Source organism: Chiloscyllium punctatum, chromosome 41, assembly GCF_047496795.1.
Source record: "Chiloscyllium punctatum isolate Juve2018m chromosome 41, sChiPun1.3, whole genome shotgun sequence".
Classification (NCBI taxonomy): Eukaryota; Metazoa; Chordata; class Chondrichthyes; order Orectolobiformes; family Hemiscylliidae; genus Chiloscyllium; species Chiloscyllium punctatum.
Window position 1 is genome coordinate 54,069,715 of NC_092779.1, and position 17,749 is coordinate 54,087,463.

At 41.7% G+C, this 17,749-nt stretch overlaps 1 protein-coding gene across 1 annotated transcript in view; it reads right to left on the reverse strand.

Moving 5' to 3' along the window:
• The window catches only part of LOC140465074 (doublecortin domain-containing protein 2-like), a 219,123-nt gene that overhangs the window by 153,513 nt on the left and 47,861 nt on the right, over positions 1-17,749 (reverse strand). The gene's annotated exons all lie outside the window — the stretch shown is intronic.

A 17,749-nucleotide genomic window follows, 5' to 3' on the forward strand; every position in this document is an offset into this window, starting at 1 on the left:
CCAGTATAGAGCTTCAGCTTCCTGCTGAAGAACATTTAACAGCCAAATTTCTAGGTTACAATCTCTAAGGGAGGATAAACAAAATCATACCACTTAGTTCTGCAATCAAATGATTGAAAATGCAATCACTGTCAAAAATATTACATAATTGACATTAATTTACTGCCATCACAATTATGACTTTATAATACCTAAGCCACTCGAGATTGGGATGTTGAATTGCTCACATATACAATTGTTTTGAAACCTGAAGGCACTCTAATCATTTTTTTTACTTACAAGACTCCATTTAATTAGCCAATAATAGTAGGGGTGGGCACATTGTCATAAAATCAGCCAAAGGACACATTCAGTATTGAATCAGCATTCTATTAGCAACAAGTGAAAACAACCCTTTTCCAGAATGATGACAGCAATCACTTTCTGCCAGGTTAGATTATGTTAAATATTGTATGTTGTATTTATGTATTTAGGATCTGTGAATAATAGTCTTGGTTCATTCACCTACAGTGCCCCCACCTCCAAAGTAATACATACACAATTCACCCTTTATTATCTATTAGAGTGGATGTTTTCATGCTTCAGTTAGTTAGTCACAAATACACAGTTTAAAAGCGTTTTACTTTAAATGTGGTGTTTTACTTCAACTGGTTTCCCAAAACAGAAGAACGACCTTAATTTGTAAATGAGTAATGGTTGAAGACATTGGAATTTGAAAATGACTGATCAATATAGCAACCAACAATCAGCCATGAGCAACAAGCAGCCATTGGCAAGGTTTTAAGAAGTTCAGAAATTCTCCTTACAACTGCAAAGTTTGTGAGGTTTGTAGCTCAGGTTGAGGTTTAGGGTGTAGGTTTGTTCGTTGAGCTGTAGGTTTTGGATATCAAACCTAAAGCTCAGCGAGCAAACCTACACTCTAAATCTCCTTTCAACTCTTTATCTGTGGGAAATGGATCCATAAACAACAGCTACTGTCAATTACGGCAATTCATTGGGTCATTTTGGATCAATGACCCAAATTAATAATGTCCTTATTCGAGAAACTTGGTTAATTCATAGACCAAAGGAACTGGGCGATAGGTCCAGGCTTTGGCATTCCTCTGCAAAATAAACTTTTGTTCTGAAAAGGGCCTGATAATGAAAGGCTGAGGATGTCATCATAACAAATGTTCAAATTGCCCAAATCAAACCCTCCATCATCTGAGAAAGGTGTTTTTCTCCATTATTCTTTTATGGGATGGAAGTGTCACTACAAGACCAGCAGTTATTCTAACCCTGATTACCCTCTAGGTGGTGGTGGTGAGCTGTCCTTTTGAAACACTGCATTCTTGTGGGAAAATCTTCTTGAAACTTCAGCAGTCCGGGACATTTGGCCTCGGACCTTCAGGTGACCATTCTCCAAGGCAGATTTTGGGACAGGCAACAATGCAAAGTGGCCAAGCAGAGGTTGATAGCCAAGTTCAGTACCCATGAGGATGGCCTCAACTAGGACCTTGGATTCATGTCACATTACAGGTGACTCCACTATACTATACACTCTCACACACATGCACACGCACATTCCTACGGACCCACACACTCACGCAGAGCCTCTGTCAAACACAAGCTCTCTCTCATATGCTCACACATACACTCCCCATATTCACACCCACACATGCACCCTCTCACAGACTTATATTCCATTACACTCACACATAGACACTCAAACCCCAACACACACCACCTATATGCATATACTCAAATCAGTCTCCCCTGCACACACACACACATTATATATATACGTTTGTGGGGTGAATTTGTACTTGCAGAATTACATTTTATTTAGCTCAAAAGCTGCATAAATCCATGTAAGATTCTGTAAATGCCACTTTACAAATTGAATCAGTCTGACCTAACATTTGGACACAGACAAACTTTAACCTCACACCTTCAATGCATTATCTGAGCTGAGATGACACCTATTGTTAAAGCTAACTTGAAAATGCAACTTTAAAAAAAAGTTCTGGGATTTACATATGAAGGAACCAAAACTAACATGGTCATTGTAAAAAATGAAAGACTTAAGCTAAATTTGTTTAATATTACATTCCATGACACTGCAATCCTATTGCTATAAATTTTGTGTGTTATGATTCTGCTCCACAACCACCTGATGAAGGAGCGGTGCTCCAAAAGCTAGTGCTTCCAAATAAACCTGTTGAACTTTAACCTGATGATGTGTGATTTTTAACTTTGTGGGAAAAGGTACCCTTACAGAACCAAATTGGGATAGTCTGTGTGACTATTATTGGCAGCAATTAGGCCCAAAAACACAGCAGACTCTCTTTGCTAAACATCAACAGAGAAAAAAAAATATGTATATTGAGTTAAAATGCAAGGAGTCTAGTTTAACCTATTCAGTGTAGTTGTACTTAACCTTTGCAAAGTTATTTGGACCAGAAATCTCGCTGAACATTGCAAGATTTATTTGAACTTTGTTGCCAGAGATTGGTTGGCACACACAGCCCAACCCAGCCCACATCTGACAGTGTTCCTCTCCCTTTCCGCACCCAGGAGTACACCTAGAAGCCATCGCCACCCCAGAATCTATCTGGAGACAGTGGAGGCACCTCTTGCAGCTCACTAGTGAGCTCAGCAGCACCCCAGACCCTACTGCCACCTCCAGCTGGCAGGATGCCAACCATGTGCAAACTCAGCAGCACCCTGTTCCTCCACTAAGGCTGCTAGCAAGGCTGGTGGGGGTATTCCGACATGGACTTTCTGCTGCCCAGACCCAGCAGAAAGAAGGAAATAATTTGCAGGTACGAGCACTTTTCAGCCAGGCTGTACACAAACCTCCAGAAAACAAGATACATAACAACATCAAGACAATTTCTTGTATGATCAGTATTAACTGTAAAATAGCATTTCGTGTTTCTTACGTCTGTTCCAATAGTTTCTATTGGTGCCATATGTCTATGCCAGAACCCTTGAGCTAGGATTCAAATTAAAATACAGATTCCTAGACCAAGTCACTAAAGTTAAAGAGCTTCAAGGATAAAGACCATAGCTCCAGGTGTGCAAGATTTTTAAGTAGGCTGATGAGCAGCAACATGGATGGTCAGTCGTGCAGTAAATTATGATCTGCTGCTTTCAGATCTCATAACCAATAAATGAAAAGAACAAGAATTCTTCATAAACTATTTCTAGCATGACTGTACAAATCTTTTTCTTTGAACACTAAACATGAAAATAAAGCTTGAAGAACATCCCGAAATGGTCCCCAACTCCAAACCATCTTTGTAAGTTGTGAATAATTGCGGTACCAACACAGATCCCTGAGGCACACCATCGTCACTGATTGCCAACCAGAATAGCATTCATTCATCCCCACTCTTTGCTTCCTGTTGGTTAACCAATCCTCTATCCACGCTAATACATCACATGCATCTTTATCTCATGCAGCGGCTTTTTTTGCAGCACCGAGATTCATAGAATCATAGAGGTGTTTAGCATCAGAAACAGACCCTTCGGTCCAACCTGTCCATGCCGACCAGATATCCCAATGCAATCTAGTCCCACCTGCCAGCACCCAGCCCGTATCCCTCAAACCCTTCCTATTCATATATCCAACCAGATGCCTTTTAAATGCAGCAGTTGTACCAGCCTCCACCACTTCCTCTGGCAGTTCATTCCATACACACACAACCCTCTGTGTGAAAAGGTTGCCCCTTAGGTCCCTTTTATATCTTTCCTCTCTCACCCTAAACCTATGCCCTCTAGTTCTGGACTGCCCAACCTAGGAAAAAGACTTTGTCTATTTACCCTATCCATGCCCCTCATAATTTTATAAACTTCTACAAGGCCACCCCTTAGCCTCAAATGCTCCAGGGAAAACAGCCCCAGCCTATTCAACTTCTCCCTACAGCTCAAATCCTCCAACCCTGGCAACATACTTGTAGACCTTTTCTGAACCCTTTCAAATTTCACAACATCTTTCCGAGAGGAAGGAGACCAGAATTGCATGCATTATTCCAACAGCGACCTAACCAATGTCCTGTACAGCCGCAACATGGCCTCCCAACTCCTGTACTCAGTACTCTGACCAATAAAAGAAAACATACCAAACACCTTCTTCACTATCCTATCTACCTGCGACTCCACTTTCAAGGAGCTATGAACCTGCACTCCAAGGTCTCTTTGTTCAGCAACACTCCCTAGAACCTTACCATTAAGTGTATAAGACCTGCTAAGATTTGATTTCCCAAAATGCAGCACCTCACATTTATCTGAAATAAACTCCATCTGCCACTTCTCAGCCCATTGGCCCATCTGGTCCAGATCCTGTTGTATTCTGAGGTAACCTTCTTCATTGTCCACTACATCTCCAATTTTGGTGTCATCTGCAAACTTACTAAGTATACCTCTTATGCTCGCATCCAAATCATTTATATAAATGATGAAAAGTAGTATAGCCAGCATCAATCCTTGTGGCACTCCACTGGTCACAGGCTTCCAGCCTGAAAAACAACCCTCCACCATCACCCTCTGTCTTCTACCTTTGAGCCAGTTCTGTATCCAAATGGCTACTTGTCCCTGTATTCCCCGAGATCTAACCTTGCTAACCTTGCTAACTAGTTTCCCATGGGGAACCTTATCGAACACCTTACTGAAGTCCATTTAGATCACATCTACCACTCTGCCCTCATCAATCCTCTTTGTTACCTTGTCAAATGTCTTTTGGAAATCTAGATACACCAAATCTACTGGGTCCCCAATGTCCATTGTGTTCATAATGTCTTCATGGAATTCCAGTAGATTAGTTAAGCATGACCTGCCCCTTGTGAACCCATGCTGCATCTGCCCAAAGGGACAATTTCTATCTAGATGCCTTGCTCTTACTTCCTTGATAATAGACTCAAGCATTTTCCCCACTACAGAAGTTAAGCTGATCAATCTATAACTCCCCATCTTTTGTCTACCTCCCTTTTTAAACAGCAGCGTCACATTTGCTGTTTTCCAATCTGCTGGAACTGCCCCAGAGTCCAGTGAATTTTGGAAGATTACCACAAGTACATTTGCTATTTTTCCCGCCAACTCTTTCAGTACCCTGGGATGCATTCCATCAGGGCCAGGAGACATGTCTACCCTTTGCTCCATTAGTTTGCCCAGTACTAACTACCTCTTTTGTGATAATGATTGTTTCCAGGCCCTCACCTACCTTTGTCTCTTTGTCAATTACTGGCATGTAAGTCATGCCTTCTTTTGTGAAGACTGACACAAAATACCTAATGAATGCCTCAGCCATTCCTTCATATCCCATAATTAAATCCCCCTTCTCATCCTCTAAAGGACCAATGTTTACTTTAGCCACTCTTTTTTATTTTATATATTAATAGGAACTTTTGCTACCTGTCTTTACATTGTGCTGGTTTTTTTCTCATGTTCTATCTTACTTTTCTTTACAGGTCTTTTTGTGGCTTTCTGTTGACCTTTAAAATTTTCCCAATCTTCTAGTTTCATGCTAATCTTGGCCACTTTGTCTGCCTTCTCTTTCAATTCAATAGCTTCCTTTATTTCCTTAGACTGCCATGGCAGATTTCCCCTTTTCCTACAATCCTTCCTTTTCACCGGAATATACTTTTGCTAAGCACTTTGAAAAATTGCTTTGAAAGTCCTCCACTGCCCATCAACTGTCTGACCATAAAGTCTTTGCTTCCAGTCTACCTTAGCCAACACCTCTCCTATTGTAGTCTCCCTCAGATTGACAGGGTTGTTAAAAAGGCATACAGTGTTTTGGCCTTTATTAATAGAGGGATTGAGTTCCGGAACCAGGAGGTTACACTGCAGCTGTACAAAGCTCTGGTACGGTCACACTTGGAGTATTGTGTACAGTTCTGGTCACCGCATTATAAGAAGGATGTGGAAGCTTTGGAAAGAGTGCAGAGGAGATTTACTAGGATGTTGCCTGGTATGGAAGGAATGTCTTACGAGGAAAGGCTGAGGGCCTTGAGGCTGTTCTCATTAGAGAGAAGAAGGTTGAGAGGTGACTTAATAGAGACATACAAAATAATCAGAGGGTTAGATAGGGTGGACAGGGATGGCAAACACGAAGAGACACAACTTTAAAGTGAGGGGAGATAGGTATAAGACAGATGTCAGAGGTAGTTTCTTTACTCAGAGAGTAATAAAGTTATGGAATGCTTTGCCTGCAACGGTAGTAGATTCGCCAAGTTTAAATGCATTTAAGTCGTCATTGGGCAGGCATATGGACGTACATGGAATAGTGTAGGTGGGATGGGCTTCAGATTAGTATGACAGGGCGGCGCAACATCGAGGGCCGAAGGGCCTGTACTGCGCTGTAATGTTCTATGTTCTATGTTCTATTTAAAGACAGGATCCTGGTACCTGATTTTATCTTTGCACTTTCCATCTGTATTCTAAATTTAATCATACTGTGATCGCTCCTTCCAAGAGGATCCCTAACCAAGAGGTCATTAATTATTACTGTATCATTACACAGGACCAAATCTATGACAGCTTGCTTCCTTGTCAGTTCCGTTACATACTGTTCAAGAAAACTCGCAGATGTACTCAACAAACCCCCTCCTCAAGGCTACCCTGACCGAGCTGGTTTGACCAATCCATGTGTAGGTTAAAGTCCCCCATGATATTAGCTATACCATTTTTACAGGCATTTGCCCTCCCCAGTGTGATGATATTATATGGTGGCCTATAGACTGCGCCTATCAGTTACTTTTTCTTCTTGGAATTTCTAATTTCCACCCAAATGGATACAACCATTTTCTCCATAGAATCCATATCATTTCTCACCATCTCCCTGTCTGTCCTTCCGAATACTCTGATACCGTTGGATATTTAACCCCCAGTAGTGGCCATCCTGTAACCATGTCTCTGTAATGGATACTAAATCATTTTCATTCAAGATGATTTGTCCCGTTAATTCATCTACCTTGTTACAAATGCTAGGACCATTCAGGTAAAGTGCCCTCATGCTAATTTTTGTACTCTTTTTATGAATACCAACATTTCCATTGATAATATCTCCTGAGTTATCCTTTTTTTTAATAGTCTGCCTTGTAATCAAACCCTCCTGCACACATGCTAACTTGCTGCTTATCTTTTTAATTACCACCATACTTCTGTAGTTTTCTCCTTCTCTTCCACCTGATTCATTAGTTTAAAGTCCTTGTGACCACCCTATTTATCCTTTTCACTAGAACACTGGTTCCAGATCGGTTCAGGTAGAGACTGTCCCACCAGGGCAGATCCCTCCTGTTCCAAAATTGATGCCAATGCCCCATGAAATGGAACCCCTCTTTCCCACACCACCCGCTTAGCCGTGTGTTTACTTCCCTAATTTTTGTAGCCCTAAGCCAATTTGCGTGTGGTTTGGCCAGTAATCCAATTTGCACGTGGCTGGGCTAGTAATCTGGAGATTTTTACCCTTGAGAACCTGTTCATTAATATCATTCCTAGTGCTTGGTAATCCCCAAACAGATCCTCCTTCCTCATCTTGCCTATGTTGTTTGGACCACAACAATTGGATCCTCGCCCTCCTGCTCTAAATTCTTTTAAACCGTTCAGAGATGTCTTGCACCTCGGCCTCAGGCAGGCAACACACTGTATGGGGCTCATGATCCTGCTTAAAAGAATATTATCTATCCCCTAAACTACCACTTGTCTTTTTGCTTCCCCATCTTGAATGGCCTCTGCACCATGGTGCTGTGGTCAGCTGGCTCACCCTCCCTGCAGCCCTTTTCCTCATCCACACTGGGAGCAAGTACATCACACCTGTTGGACAAGGTCAAGAGCTGGGGCTCCCCCAATCCTGAACACAGGGTCCCCCTATCTGCCTCACTTGCAGTCACACCCTGCTGTTCCTGATCACTGAGCAAATTCGAAGTATTTAATCTACCAGATGTAATCTCCCCCTGAAACAAAGCATCCATGTAACTAATGTTTGGGAATAACTTGTTCCATTTTATAAACTATGTTCTGTTTGTCGAAGCAAGATTCTAACTAGTGAATGGGAAGTTGCCATTAAAGAGGGATTATTACTTGCAATGGTTTTATTAACTGTAGATCTCACCTCATTAGTATTAAGCTTTCTACAAAACCATTATCTGTGAGCAATGCTAGATGCTGAGAATTCTGGACATGAAAGTCAGATCTGTAACTGATCGCTTCAGCTCAGCATTTTCTTTGAAGGGCCTCTGATTTGGGCACTATATACCACTATCTCAGGGCATGTTCTGTCACACACACACACACACACACACACACACACACACACACCTCAGTTGATTAGAGTTCCTGTCAAAAAGAAGGCTAAGGATTGACAAGTTAAACTAAGAGCTAAGTCAAAAAGAAAAAGGATGCATACATAAGGTGTAGGAAACCAAAGACAAACAGGGCCTTCCAAAAAAAAACAAAAAAGCAGGGAAGAACCTACACTAGGAGTTAGGAGGGCTATAATAGGCAGGGTGCTGGATGTTGTCTACATGTACTTTAGCAGTATTGTGACAAGGTCCCTCATGGCAGGCTGATACACAAGGTGAAGTCACATGGGATCCAAAGTGAACTATTAAAATGCATACTGAACTGGCTTGGTCATAGAAGGTAGTGGGGAAAGGATACTTTCTTGACTGGAGATCGTGACCAGTGGTATTCTACAGAAGAGAATGTAGTGGTCTGACTGGCTTGTAGGTTTGCAGATGACACAAAGATTGGTGGAGCTATGGATAGTGGGGAAGAATGCCAGAGGATACAACAGGATATAAATAGGCTGGAAACAGGGCAAAAAAATGGCAGATGGAATTTAATCCAGATAAAGGTGAGGCAATATATTTTGGAAGGTCCAATGCAGTAGGGAAATATATAGTAAATGACAGAACCTTTAAAATCATTAACATACAAAGGGATCTAAAAGCACAGGCCCACAGTTCTCTAAAAGTGGCAACATAAATGGATAAGGTGGTCAAAAACATTGATGCTGTGGACCTTTTCTGTTGATAAACTCTGCAGGTCAGTGATAAGACACTCTCAAAACAACAAGGATGCAGTTTGTAGTTCTACAGCTAGTGGACACCAGCAATGCAGGAGAATCCCAACACCCAGAGATGCTTGCTTCTCCTAGTCACGGGAAAGGACATGAAGAGTTGTTCTCTGACGAAAATGGCATCAGTTACATCCTACATGCTTTTGTGGATAGAACGTTAGGAGATGCTACACAAGTCCCCAGTGCTTCCTGGAGCATGATTAACTCTCAGATGTGTAAGCCAATAATTTGTGGGGAATGTTGGAAATAGAACAACAGTAACATTACTCTAAAGTTTTCACTGCAATCAGAATGAAGCATCAAGTTATGCCTGACAGGGTATGCTTTGGAGGTTTCATAAAGAGGCCAATATCACACCTCCATAAGGAGCTCTGTGCTATATAATCTTATCCAGATGTTGGTTACAGAACAGAAGTACTAATGCTACATTGAAGGAGTGAAGTTCAGGCACTTACCCAACATTATAACACCCTTCCCAAAAAAGCCACCTTGAACATCACAGAACATGTCCTCTCAGACTTGCAGTTAGGTACATTTATGTGGCAACTCTGAATTATTGTCTTCTAAAGTCAAGTATAAGAAGTGATAAAAAGAATGGAAAATCCAGTTTCAACTTGTAAATTAGTTATCTGACATGGCGGGGGCCCTCTGATACCAGGTATGCAACAGACATATTTGGTGGAGGTCATAAAACATTCACTATTATATAAAAGAATGAACAGACAATTAAATTTAATTTGCTTCCAGATGGGTGACATTACTGAATCAGTGGATCTGTGATTAATGTAACTGCCCCTAGCAGAGTCTCACACTGAAAGAATTATATTTCATCCCAAAGAGAAAAACAGTATTTATTCTGCCGACTCCGCACGCGGTAGCAGCCAATTTCTTCCATATTGCAATTGTAATTTGGTTTGAAGGTGGTGTGGTTTCGACTGCGTCCTTGTGAGTGATACTACTCTGATGAGACTAACCCCATCCCTCATTATCCCTTTTGTGTTACTGCCAGTGTCCTGAAGATGTTTCAGATACCCTCGTGTCCATTCGTTCCCTCTATGTAACTGCTAATGTCCCCAGTTTATCCCCCGAGCTCATGGCCTTTGGATTACCAAGTCCTTGTTGGTCCTCATGATGAGGTCAGAGGGATTTTAGCTTGTGGGAATCTCCACTCCTGCAGTTTCCCATCCTCCCTCCGTGGTCTCCGAGAGCCCAACCTTCTATCTTGAATATCCTCTTTGGTCATCCATGACCCAATCTCAGACTTCAGCTTCTTACTTCTCCCAGGACTCCATGGAGTGCCCCTGTTAAGACCCATGACTGTTAAAACACCTAGCACTGACTGTGGCCCACTTCTTGCCTGAATCAGGGAGGACAGCCCTGACACCCCAGACAGCTCCCTGACTGATGTAACTAATCTCTGGACTGGTCGCACTTGACCTGCAGGACTGACCATAGCCCAATCCCTGGTCTACGAGAACAATGATCTGGTCAGACAAAGTGCCACATAGGATCTGTCAGGGATCAAAAGAGACCTTTGTTATCGGAATCCCCTTTCACTTGAAATGCTGGTGCTCTTTGACTTTCAACCCAGCCATTTGGATGAAACATATACAGTGTGCTTGCTGCATAAATTGCAGGGACATGGTTCAGGTGTGTACATTGACGTAGCATTAAAATGCACAGCAACATGTCCACCCCCTTTACTGATCAAGTTGTCTGCTTCGCCTTCTGGATTAATAGCAGTGTAAACCACAGAGAGGAGCAGTCTGTAAGTCAGGACTGAACAACCTGTGCATTATAAAAGAATGCTTGGTGTAAATGGAATGAGTATGAAGAAAGTATGCTAAGAACTAGAAGGTGCTCCCTGTGTATCCCCACTCAGAAAGTAACCTGGCAGAATCATGCAAGTAATTAGTGTCCCTGAGGTACAAGGTGAAGTCCTGAAGTGGTGGATTGGTCTGCAGGAGCGATGGTCTAAAAGCAGCCATGATGGCATGGTAAGGCTGGTGGCTTGATGATGCTCACTTGCATGGACCAAAAGGTGGAAGAAGACAGTGTCCATGAAACATGCAGTGAAATGATGGTGAAGATGGAGTTGAATGAAAGCCTGGAAGTAGCAAACTTCTGCCATAGGTAACCACTCTGATTCTCATGTTCGGAATTGATGCTGTTTAGCTTCTCAAGAAAGGAGGGGAGCTGCATAGATAGGAGACAAAATTGACTAATAGAGTAATGCAAATGCTTAGAAATAAGGTAGTTACTGGTATATTTAGCGACATTCATCCATCCATTTAAACCCTTAAGGGAAAGTTGAAATTTTTTCTTCAATCTTATTTGTTTTTAAATTTCTCACTAGATTTTCCCAGCTTTCTAACCACTGTCCACACTACTCAAAGTATTAGATAATTCCACCCATTGTTACAACCCAGACAGGCTACCAAACACACTGCACAAATGGATACTGAAAAGTGGATTTTAGCACAAGCCCCACTCAAGAGGCTTCAGTGAAAGATTTAAGACAGAAAATACCAACACAGTAACACAGTAGATTTGGGCACGCCACAACCTGAGCCAGGCACGAGTTGGCAAAAGAGATGGGCAGATAGCAAGAACAACAGACTACAAGGCTTGCATATGTCAACAGGAACAAGGGACCAGCTGTTCTTTTGACAGTTCTGTTTTCAGACTACCACCTCCCTCATGTTCCCATGTCTCCTCCTTTCTCTAATACGCCCCCCCGCTCCCACCATCCCACTTGCATCTGCCATATTCATTCTCCTAGTATCTGTTATGTACAAATTCAAGGAGCCATTAGCAAGTCCAACAAGACTTTGAAATGATTCGGACTAACAACACCAGCTCTAAACAATTTCCTTCGGAAAAGGAAACTAACCTTAATTAACTACATGCATTCATAATTTCACTTTCCAAAGTTGATATCTACTTTATATGTCTTGAACTTGTATAAGTAAATACACAGGCATTAAAAAGCTAAAAATCCAAGTAACAAGATAATAGATACTAATTAAACAATATTTGCCCCTCCCCTTCAAGCTGTGTAAGCACCTTCTACTAAGCTAAGTAGAGTAGTCACTGGAGCTCAACCAAGTAATTACAAGATCACCTGGAAAAACAGATGTCTGTTTCGGATATCTATTGCAAAAATCAAGGGAGATTTTAATGGTCACATAGGTGGAAGGAATCAAACTAGTGAAACAGTCTGGAGGATGAGTTAATAGAGTGCATTCCTTAGAACAATGTCTTTTAAAACCAGTCAAGGAACAGCAACTTTGGGAGCTGGAGAAGTGTAACAAATTTCGAGTAATTAATGACCTCAGTAAAAATTCTCTAGGTAAGAATTAGCATGATAAATTGACCACTTAGTTACAGCATGAGAAATTTGTTTGAAATGAGTGCTTTAAACTTAAGTAAAGGCAATTACGAATCCATTAAGACGATGACTAAATCAGAATTAGGAAATTGGTGCAATGGTAAGATGGTAAAGAAACAGTGGCAGATACTTAGTAAATACAGAAGATCCTCAATTATCTGGCATTCAATTATGCGAATATTGGATTATCTGGTAAGATTGCAAGGTCCCGATGCTTGGCTAAACTATGTTATCAAGCATTCGATTAACCAATCGAAATACTCCCCACCTGGGCCCTTCGAGGTTCTGTTGTATCTCACAAGTCAAACAGATATTCCATTGTGTAAAAGTGCTACAAGAAAGATGCAAACAATCTATGCTGAAGGATAGTATTAAATTGAAAGAAAAGATGCATGTTCATGTAAAGATTAGTTGTAGTTTGGAAGATTATGAAGATTTAAAGAAGGTGGGCATTTGGAGTATGAGACAAAACTAGCAAATTAGAACAGATGGTAAAATCTTCTATAAGTATATAAAAAAGACAAAAATTAAGTTTAGGTCATTTAAAGGATAATACTGAGAATTAATCAGGTTGATTCGGGAGAAGAGTGAAAGTGAAAGTGCGAGGATGATTCAGGAGAAGAGTGAAAGTAATAGGGTGGTTGTTATGGGGGACTTTAACTTTCCTGATATTGACTGGGAAAGCTATAGCTCAAGTTCGTTAGATGGGTCGGTGTTTGTCCAATGTATGCAGGAGGGTTTCCTGACACAATACGTAGACAGGCCAACAAGAGGTGAGGCCATACTGGATTTGGCTCTGGGTAACAAACCACGCCAGGTGTTAGAATTGGAGGTAGGTGAGCACTTTGGGGACAGTGACCACAATTCGGTGACTTTTACTCTAGTGATGGAGAGGGATAAGTGTGCACTGCAGGGCAAGAGTTATAACTGGGGGCAGGGAAATTATGATGCCATGAGGCACGACTTAGGATGTGTGGCTTGGAAAAGTAGGCTTCAAGGCAAGGGCGCAATTGATATGTGGACCTTGTTCAAGGAGCAACTATTGAGTGTCCTTGATAAGTATGTACCTGTCAGGCAGGGAGGAAAAGGTCGTGTGAGGGAGCCGTGGTTTAATAAGGAATTGGAATCCCTTGTTAAAGGGAAGAGGGTGGCCTATGTAAAGATGAGGCATGAAGGTTCAATTGGGGCGATTGAGAGTTATAAGGTAGCCAGGAAGGATCTGAAGAGAGAGCTAAGAGCAGCAAGGAGGGGACATGAAAAGTCCTTAGTTGGTAGGATTAGGGAAACCCAAAGGCTTTCTATAGGTATGTCAGGAATAAAAGAATGACTAGGGTAGGAATAGGTCCAGTCAAGGATAGTAGTGGGAAGTTGCGTCTGGAGGCTGAAGAGATTGGGGAGACACTGAATGAATACTTTTCATCAGTATTCACTCAGGAACAGGACATTGTTGCCAATGTGAATACGGAGTCACAATTAATTATAATGGACGGCTTTGAGGTATGTAGGGAAGAGGTGTTGGAAATTCTGGAAAGGGTGAAAATAGATAAGTCCCCTGGGCCTGATGGCATTTACCCTAGGATTCTCTGGGAAGCAAGGGAGGAGATTGCAGAGCCATTGGCCTTGATTTTTATGTCCTCGTTGTCTACAGGAATAGTGCCAGAAGACTGGAGGATAGCAAATGTGGTGCCCTTGTTCAAGAAGGGGAGTAGGGATAACCCTAGTAACTATAGGCCAGTGAGCCTCACTTGTGTTGTGGGCAAAGTCTTAGAGAGAATTGTAAGGGATAGGATTTATGAACATCTGGATAGGAATAATGTGATCAAGGATAGTCGGCATGGTTTTGTGAAGGGCAGATCGTGCCTCACAAACCTTATTGAATTCTTTGAGAAGGTGACTAAGGAGGTGGATAAGGGTAAAGTGGTAGATGTAGTGTATATGGATTTTAGTAAGGCGTTTGATAAGGTTCCCCATGGTAGGCTACTGCAAAAAATACGGAGGTATGGCATTGAGGGTAAGTTGGAGGTTTGGATTAGGAATTGGCTGGCTGGAAGAAGACAGAGGGTAGTAGTTGATGGTAAAGATTCATCTTGGAGTGCAGTTACTAGCGGTGTTCCGCAAGGATCTGTTTTGGGACCATTGCTGTTTGTCATTTTTATAAATGACCTGGAGGAGGGGCTAGAAGATTGGGTGAGCAAGTTTGCGGATGATACAAAAGTCGGTGGAGTTGTTGACAGTGAGGAAGGATGTGTCAGGTTACAGCGGGATATAGAAAAGCTGCAGAGCTGGGCAGAAAGGTGGCAAATGGAGTTCAATGTGGGTAAGTGTGAGGCGATTCACTTTGGTGTGAGTAACAAAAAGATGGGGTACTGGGCTAATGGTCGGATACTTGGTAGTGTGGATGAGCAGAGGGATCTTGGTGTCCATGTTCACAGATCTCTGAAAGTTGTCACCCAGGTAAATAGTGCGGTGAAGAAGGCATATGGGGTACTGGCTTTTATTGGTAGAGGAATTGAGTTCCGGAGTTCTGAGGTCATGTTGCAGTTGTACAAGACTCTGGTGCGGCGGCATCTGGAGTATTGTGTGCAGTTTTGGTCGCCATACTATAGGAAGGATGTGGAGGTATTGGAACGGGTGCAGAAGAGGTTTACCAGGATGTTGCCTGGTATGGGAGGAAGATCATATGAGGAAAGGCTGAGGCACTTGGGGTTGTTTTCATTGGAGAAAAGAAGATTTAGGGGTGACTTGATAGAGGTGTACAAGATGATTAGGGGTTTAGATAAGGTTGACCATGAGAACCTTTTTCCACGTATGGAGTCATCTATTATGAAGGGGCATAGCTTTAAATTAAGGGGTGGTAGGTATAGGACAGATGTTAGGGGTAGATTCTTTACTCAGCGAGTCGTGAATTCATGGAATGCCCTGCCAGTGGCAGTGGTGGACTCTCCCTCTTTATGGGCATTTAAACGGGCATTGGATAGGCATATGGAGGATAGTGGACTAGTGTAGGTTAGGTGGGCTTGGATTGACGCAACATCAAGGGCCAAAGGGCCTGTACTGTACTGTATTTTTCTATGTAATCATGGAAAGCAAGGAAATCACTGGTGAAAAAGTACAAGAAAAACCAACAGGTAATTGGGTCCAACGGCTGGCAAGTCCCTTGAACCAACAGCCAGCAACAGAAGATCATAAAGGAAGTAGCTCCAGAGATAATAGATTAATTGATTGCAATCTTCGAAAATTCCCTTGATTCCGGGAAAGTCTCATTGGGTTGAAGACTACAAAAATACTACAATATAGGACAGCGACTAAAAATAGGACATTATAAGCTAGTTATTCTAACACCTATAATTGGGAAAAATACTGGAATTCATTATGGAGGAGAAAGTACCAGGACATTTTAAAAAATTATAATGCAATCAAACAAACTCTATTTTGTTTTGGGAAAGCAACATGGTGTTTGAGGATGTGGATAAAAGGGAACTTTAGATTTGGTGTATAGGATTGCCAAAAAGCATTCAATATGGTGCAACATAAAAGGTTATCACAAGCTAAGAGTTCATGGTGTTCAGGGTGATATATTAGTATGCATTTAAAAAAAGGCTAGTTAGAAGACAGAATAAATAGATAATTTTCAGGTTGGCAAACTGTAACTCATAGAATGCTGCAGGAATCAGTGCTGAGGATTCAGTTATTTAAAAATTGTGGAAAACTGTACAGCAGTCAAGTTTGCTGATGCTATAAAATTAGCAGGAAAGCAGGTTACATGGGGAATATTAAGAGTTTGCAAAAGGGATATAAAGAAGTTACGTGACTAGGCAAACATCTGGTCGAGGACATACAAGATGGGAAAATGTAAAACTATCCACTTCAGCATGAAGATTAGAAAAGCAAATTAGTTAAATGGAGAGATGCTGCAGTACACTGTTATCTCGGTGTGCTTGAACATGCAATCATAAAATGTTAGCATGCAGATACAGCATCTAATTAGAAAAAACACATGGAATTTTGGCCTTATTTGTAAGGGGAATGGAATATTAGATGTCCTGCTGCAGCTACACAGAGCATTAATGACACCACACCTGGTGTAAGACTACATGCAGGTTTAATCTCTTAACTTAAGGATGAATATTTTTGCATTACAGACAGTTCAGAAAAAGTTAAGACACAAAAAAGTAGGCTACTCGGCCCCTTGAGTCTGTTTTGCCATTCTATATGATCATGGCTGATTTGATATTCCTTGTATCCACTTCCCTATAACCCTTGACTCCCTTCCTGATCAAGAATCAAACTTAACCTGAAATATACACAAGAACTCTGCTCAACAGCTCTCAATGGCAAGGACTTCCAAAGACTCTCAACCCTCAGAGAAGATATTCCTCATTTCAGTCTTAAATTGGTACCTATGCCCTCTGAAACTATGCCCTCTGGTCCTCGACTCTCCCATGAAGGGAAACATCCTCTCAGCATTTATCTTGTCAACATCCATAGGAACCCTCCATGTTTCGATGAGATCACCTTTCAGTCTTCTAAATTTCAATGAGTAGAGTCCATACCTGCTGAGCTTTGGCTCATAAGACAATCCCTTTATACTAGAAATCACCCTAGTGAACCTTCTTTGTACCACCTCCAATGAAATAATAATCTTCCTTAATTAAGGGGACCAAATCTGCTCACACTACTCTGGATGTGGTCTCACCAGTACTTTGTGTAGTTGCAGTCAAGACTTCACCACTCTATATTCCAACCTCATTAAAATAAGGGCCAATATTCCATTAGCCTTCCTGATTACCTATTGCATGCTAGCTTTCTGTGGTTCATGTACAAGTACTCAGAAGGCCCTTAGTATCGCAGCTTTCTGCAACTTTTCTCCATTTAAAGGTTCACAGTGAGTTGCTGCAATGCAACTTCAGTACTAAGTCTCCTTCAACAACACTTTCCAAACATGTGAATTCTACCACCTAGGAGGGGGAGGAGGGCAGACACAAACACCACCATCTGCAAGATACGCCCAAGCCACATACCACCCTCACATGGGAACCACATTGCTATCCCTTCACCATGACAGGGTCAAAATCCTGAAATTCCCATCTAACAGCTTTGTGCGTACATTTACATCCCCATGGATTGTAGTAAGTCAAGGTGGCAGATCACCACAATGTTTTCAAGGGCAATTCAGAAGAGGCAATACATGCTAGTGTAGCCAGCAATATCCACATGCCATAGGCTAATATTTAAGACAGTTTACTATACTGATTCCTGAAATGAGAATATGATCTTTTGAGGAAACATTAAGC